Below are 7,133 nucleotides of genomic sequence, written 5' to 3' on the forward strand. Positions count from 1 at the left end.
AAAGCTCGCCCTCGGGCAATATCTCAAAGTAGTACCAGCCCCTCGGGCTACCTCACAGTCACTCATATTAGCCCCTCGGGCTCACTTTCAGAAACACTCGTATCAGCCCCTCGGGCTTAGTATCAATCACTCAGCATAATGGGTACCCGCGCTCACTGAGGGTGTGCAGACTCCGGAGGGGCCCCTTACGGCCTAAGAGCTATATCAACATAAGGCCTGAAAGCCTTCTCACATCACTCATAAGGCCTGAAAGCCTCCTCACATCACTCACTAGGCCTGAAAGCCTCCTCACGTCACTCAAGCCACCTCGTGGCATATAAATGTATCTCAGGACCTCGGCCTCATATCAGTCAGCATATCCTCACATATGGCCCTCGGCCTCACTTAGTCCGAAAATCATCACAAGCCCCTCGGACATTTGTAAAACAATAGTTCTCAGCCCAAAATATCATTTAGAAATATCATTTAAGTTCCAAATCTGAGTAAATTGGCTGAGTTTGTAAAACAGTGGAATATCAAGAGGACTGAGTTCAAACAATGCGTCAAACAGTGAGGAAACAATGATAAAAATCCCCGAAGGGTTCAGATAATTGGCACGAAGCCAAAATATGGCAATCAGCCCAAATCATGATAATAACAAATACGTTTCAGTCAAATACGCAGTAAAATCATCAATCGGGACGGACCAAGTCACAATCCCTCAACGGTGCTCTACCCCATGCTCGCTATCCGGCGTGCAAGTCACCTCATTATAGCACTATGGTGTGTAATCCGGGGTTTCAAACCCTCAGGATATCATTTACAATCATTACTCACCTCGAACCGGCGAAATCTCTAGCTCGCGATGCCTTTGCCCCTCAAGTCGGCCTCCACGCGTGTCGAATCTATCCAAAATCATAGCGAATACATCACAATATGCTAAGGGAACAAAGCCCAAGCGAAAATAATCAATTACGGGCACAAATCCCGAAATTACCAAAACCCAAGCCCCGGCCCACTTCTCGAAACTCGGAAATTTTCACATCAATACGTTCCTTATCTCCTCACGAGTTCATACATACCAAAAATTCTCAAATCACCTCAAATGGTCCTTCAAATCCCCAAATCAAATTTCAAAATCTCAGGCCCCAGTTCTTCCATTTTAGGCTTAGTTTCCATGAATTTCTAGGTGGATTTCACAATATAATCAAGTTTTAAGACCAAGATTCTTACCTCAAGTCGATTCCTCTTGAATCCCGATTTCATCTCCTCCAAAAATCTCCAAAAACGAGCAGCCATGGGTGAAAATAGACCCAAAATCGCGAACAAGGTGACTTTAAAACATTCTGCCCAGCTTTAGGATTTTCTTCATCGCGAACGCGGTCCAACTCTTGCGAACGCGTAGCACAAAATTACATTGACCAACTTTTACCTTACGCGAACGCGACACGCCCGTCGCGAACGCGATGCTTCCACAGCCTTGACCTTCGCGAACGTGCCACTTCCATCGCGATTGCGATGACTAACTGACCATCAGACCCAATCTCTCCTACGCGATCGCGTATAAGCACTCGCGAACGCGTAGCTCACAGAACTCAGCCCTTCGCGAACGCGAGATCCCCTTCGCGAACGCGAAGGCCAAAATACCTGCAACACCAGAACTGAAAATCTGCAATCTCTCAAACACAAAAGTGGTCCGTTCGACCACCCGAAACTCACCCGAGGCCCCCGGGACCTCAACCAAAAGTACCAACACATCCTAAAACCTCATTCGAACTTGTTCCAATCACCAAAACACCTCAAACAACACCAAAACCATCAATTCACATCGAATCCAAGCCTAAGTTTTCCAAAAACTTCCGAAACACGCATTTGATCAAAAACCCAACCAAACGACGTCCGAATGACCTGAAATTTTGCACACACATCACAAATGACATAACGAAGCTACAACAGCTCTCAGAATTCCATTCCGACCCTCGGATCAAAATCTTACCTATCAACCGGAATTCGCCAAAATACTAACTTCGCCAAACAAGCTAATTCCTACACCGGACCTCCAAAACCAATTCCGATCACGCTCCTAAGTCATAAATCACCCAGTGAAACTAACCAAATCATAAAAACTCCGATCCGAGCTCATATACAAATAAGGCAACTCTTGGTCAACCCTTTCAAATTCAAACCTTTCAACTGAGACTCTTCTTTCAAATTCATTCCGATTTTCCTCAAACCAAAACCAACGATCTACATTAGTCATAATATATAACACGGGGCAAGTCATGCCCGAGAACTGGCGATCAAAGTGCAAAAGCTCAAAACGACCGGTCGGGTCGTTATAGATACCAGCATAGGAGAGGTCGTTAGAGGCTTGGGGGTGGTGAGAAACCACCATGAATGGCCACAGATGAGTGCCGGCGAGGGTGGATTAGGGTTTAGACTTGAGAGCATTTGAGAGAAGAGGGGATTAGGTGACGGCGGGGGAGGGTGTTAGAATGATTAGGGTTTGAGGGGTATAGGCTAGTTTATTTTAGGAAGGGGGAATCTGGACCGTTGATCACCATGATCAACGATCAGGATTTGCCCGGGTATTGAGTTGGGCAGGTGGGTATTGGGCTTGGGCTGGTATATGAGGGGTTAACATATGGATAGTTAATAGGCTAGGTTTCAAATGAAAAAGTGGCTATTTGTTAAATATGTAATTAACTACCAAAACAATTTTTAAAAAAATGGTTAATAAATTACAAAAAAATGATTTTCATGCATGGAAATGTTTTAAAGTAATTACTTAATATTTCAAAATATAAAAGGCTATTTTTTGGTAAAAATAATCTAATAATGTATGCATAGCCTATAATTGCAAAGTAATTGCAATTGCATCCTAAAAATAGAAATGTGGCAATTTGTGCAATAATTGAAACTTAATACAAATGCAAATGATAAAATTAAGCCACAAAAATTATTATAGAACTATTTGTGACGCAATCAGTGATTGTTTTTATGAATAAATGTTGGGATAAGTTAATTAAAATATTTTAAAAATGTAGAAATTGTATGAAAAATACTAATTGGTGCCAAAGCATAGTTTGAAAATATTATGGGAAAAATTGGGTACAACAGAACCTACTCAAAGCTTTAAATCACGCACGACAACCTCGAAATGATGAATCACACCTCAAGCCGAAATCAATGAACTTTGAAACTTCAACTTCCACAACCGCTGCCGAAACCTATCAAATCACCTCCGATTGACCTCAAATTTTGCACACAAGTCACATTTTACATTATGGACCTATTCCAACTTCCAAAATTGGAATCCGACCCCGATATCAAAAAGTCCACTCCCGGTCAAACTTCCTAAAAATCCAACTTTTGCCAATTCAAAACTAATTCCACTACGGACCTCTAAATTTGTCACGACCCTAAACCCAAACCCGATCGTGATGGCGCCTCCCGTGAAGACAAGGCCAGCCGACACATTTCCAATTCGAAGTTAAACCACTAAGCAGCAATACAGCAGGCTAAAACATGATTTAGTAACGCTAAACAACGGATAGTATCATAACAATGCGGAAGTACAACCCAAACACAGCCCAAACTGGGGTGTCACTAGTCATGAGCATCTACTAAGTCTAAATACAACTGACAAGGTCTGGTATGTACTCAGTACAGTCTAATAGAATGAAGAGAGAGAAAGCAGTGCTGCAAACGCCGGCAGCTACCTTCCTAACTCCACTGACAACTGCCACCAAGCTTAGAAAATACCTGAATCTGCACACAAGGTGTAGGGAGTAAAATGAGTACTGCCAACTCAGTGAGTAATAATCATAAATAAAGACTGAGTGGTAAGAAATCACGAAAAGAGCATCAACATGCTGTAAAGAAGCAGTTTCAAAAAAGCAATGAAGCTGTAAAATCCTTTAAAACATCTTAGCTCAGTTTAAACCCTTTTGAAAATAACTTTTTCAACATCTGCGCAAATGAATGCAGAACAACTAGTGCAGATAAGCACAGAAATCCGCCCCTCGGGCAGAAATACACAATTAAGCAAGTAAATGACAGGAAAATAAGAAAGATAAGCACATTAGGTTCGCCCCTCGGGCACAATATCAACAAATCCGCCCCTCGGGCAATATCTCAGAACACTACCAGCCCCTCGGGCAATCACATAGAACAATACCAGCCCCTCGGGTTATATCTCACATCACACTGGGTACCCGCGCTCACTGGGGTTGTGCAGACTCCTGGAGGGGCCCCTTACGGCCCAAGCGCAATATCAAGCCATCTCGTGGCATCATAAACATGTCCTCGACCTCATATCAATATCAAGCCACCTCGTGGCGTACAATCTCAGGCCCTAGGCCTGATTATCAGTATCAATGTATCACCACTGCGGCGTGCAGCCCGACCCAAAAGATATCCTCACAACACAGGCCCTCGGCCTTACTCAGTCAAAAATGACATAAGCTTCTCGGGCAACAGTAAAACAGTGTTTCTCAGCTCAGAACATCATTTAAATATCATTTGAGTATTAAAACTAAGTGAACATGGCTGAGTTTTGAAAATAGTGGAAAATAACATGACTAAGTTCAAGTATAAAGTCAAAACAGTGAGGAAATATAAACAAAAACCCCCGAAGGGTTCAAATAGTTGGCAAGAAGCCCAAATATGGCATACAGCCCAAATAATGATGATAACAAATAGATTTCAGTAAAATACGCGGTAAAATCATCAATCGGGACGGACCAAGTCACAGTCCCCAATAGTGCACGACCCCACGCTTGTCATCAAGTGTGTGCCTCACCTCAATATAGCACTAAGATGTTCAATCCGGGGTTTCAAACCCTCAAAACATCATTTACAATCATTACTCACCTTGATCCGGTCCAAACTCTAGCCCGCGATGCCTTGCCCGCACGAATCGACCTCCGGATGCTTCAAATATAGCCACAATCATTACATAATAATTAAAACAAGCTAAGGGAGCGAAGCCCACTCGAAAATATCCAATTTAACATCAAAATCCCGAAATTGCTCAAACCCGGCCCCCGGGCCCATGTCTCGAAACTCGATAAAATTAACATCAATAGGATCCTCATCCTCTCACGAGTTCACACATATCCAATTTACCAAAATCCGTCCTCATATGGTCACTCAAACTCTAAAAGTTCACTCTCCAATTCAAGCCCTAATTTCCAAACTCTTCCACTAATTTCTCACAAATTTTTCATGATTAAACAATGAAATAATCACCATAAACACAAGGTGTAAAGCCCAAGTAGCTTACCTCTATGGATACACTTGATCCCCTCTTGAAATCACAGCTTGGAGCTCCAAAAGCACACCAAAATGGTGAACAAATGACTGAAAATCGCGAAGGGGCATTTTTATACATTCTGCCCAGCATTTCCGCACCTGCGATCCCATAAGCGCATCTGCGCCCCCGCTTCTGCGGAAAAACATCTGCTTCTACATATTTCACTAATGACACCAGGCCCCGCATCTGCGGTCAACCCACCGCACCTGCGGTACTGCATTTGCGGTCAAATTGCCGCTTCTGCGGCTTTCACTCAAAATCCACAAATCGCATCTGCGACCACGTAGCCGCACCTGCGCCATCGCAGGTGCGGTCAACCAACCGCATCTGCGGCTCCTGAACTTCTCTTCCTTAACCGCTTCTGCGACTAAAACTCCGCTTATGAGACGCCGCATCTGCGGTCCCCAATCCACATATGCGAAAATACCAGAAGCAGCAATATCAACTGCTGCAACAAAATTCCAACTTCTCCGTTAACCATCCGAAATCACCCCGAGGCCCCCAGGACCTCAACCAAAGGCTCCAACATATCCCAATACCTTATACAAACTTGCTCCAATCATCAAAACACTTCAAACAACATCAAATCAACTAAAACACCTCGGATTCAAGCCTAAGTTTCTAAAATCTTCCGAATTCCACTTTTGATAAAAAACCCAACCAAATCACGTCCGAATGACCTGAAACTTTGTACACACACATCCCAAATGACACAACGGAACTATTTCCACTTCCGGAATTTCATTCCGACCTCTAAATCAAAATCTCACCTATCAACCGGAAAACGCCGAAATCTCAATTTCGCCAATTCAAGCCTAAACCTTCCACGGACTTCCAAAATGCATTCCGATCACGCTCCCATGTCTCAAATCACTTAACGGAGCTAACCAAATCATAAAAAATTCCGATCCACGACTATATACAAACAAGTCAAATATTGGTCAAACCTTTCAAATTTCGAGCTTCAAATTGAGAACTGTTCTTCCAATTTCATTCCGANTACATAAGGGCCCTCGAAAAGCCCTCCTCACATCACTCACTAGGCCTGAAAGCCTCCTCACGTCACTCAAGCCACCTCGTGGCATATAAATGTATCTCAGGACCTCGGCCTCATATCAGTCAGCATATCCTCACATATGGCCCTCGGCCTCACTTAGTCCGAAAATCATCACAAGCCCCTCGGACATTTGTAAAACAATAGTTCTCAGCCCAAAATATCATTTAGAAATATCATTTAAGTTCCAAATCTGAGTAAAATTGGCTGAGTTTGTAAAACAGTGGATATCAAGAGGACTGAGTTCAAACAATGCGTCAAAACAGTGAGGAAACAATGATAAAAATCCCCGAAGGGTTCAGATAATTGGCACGAAGCCAAAATATGGCAATCAGCCCAAATCATGATAATAACAAATACGTTTCAGTCAAATACGCAGTAAAATCATCAATCGGGACGGACCAAGTCACAATCCCTCAACGGTGCTCTACCCCATGCTCGCTATCCGGCGTGCAAGTACACCTCATTATAGCACTATGGTGTGTAATCCGGGGTTTCAAACCCTCAGGATATCATTTACAATCATTACTCACCTCGAACCGGCGAAATCTCTAGCTCGCGATGCCTTTGCCCCTCAAGTCGGCCTCCACGCGTGTCGAATCTATCCAAAATCATAGCGAATACATCACAATATGCTAAGGGAACAAAGCCCAAGCGAAAATAATCAATTACGGGCACAAATCCCGAAATTACCAAAACCCAAGCCCCGGCCCACTTCTCGAAACTCGGAAATTTTCACATCAATACGTTCCTTATCTCCTCACGAGTTCACACATACCAAAA

This window comes from Nicotiana attenuata, unplaced genomic scaffold, assembly GCF_001879085.1.
Source record: "Nicotiana attenuata strain UT unplaced genomic scaffold, NIATTr2, whole genome shotgun sequence".
Classification (NCBI taxonomy): domain Eukaryota; kingdom Viridiplantae; phylum Streptophyta; class Magnoliopsida; order Solanales; family Solanaceae; genus Nicotiana; species Nicotiana attenuata.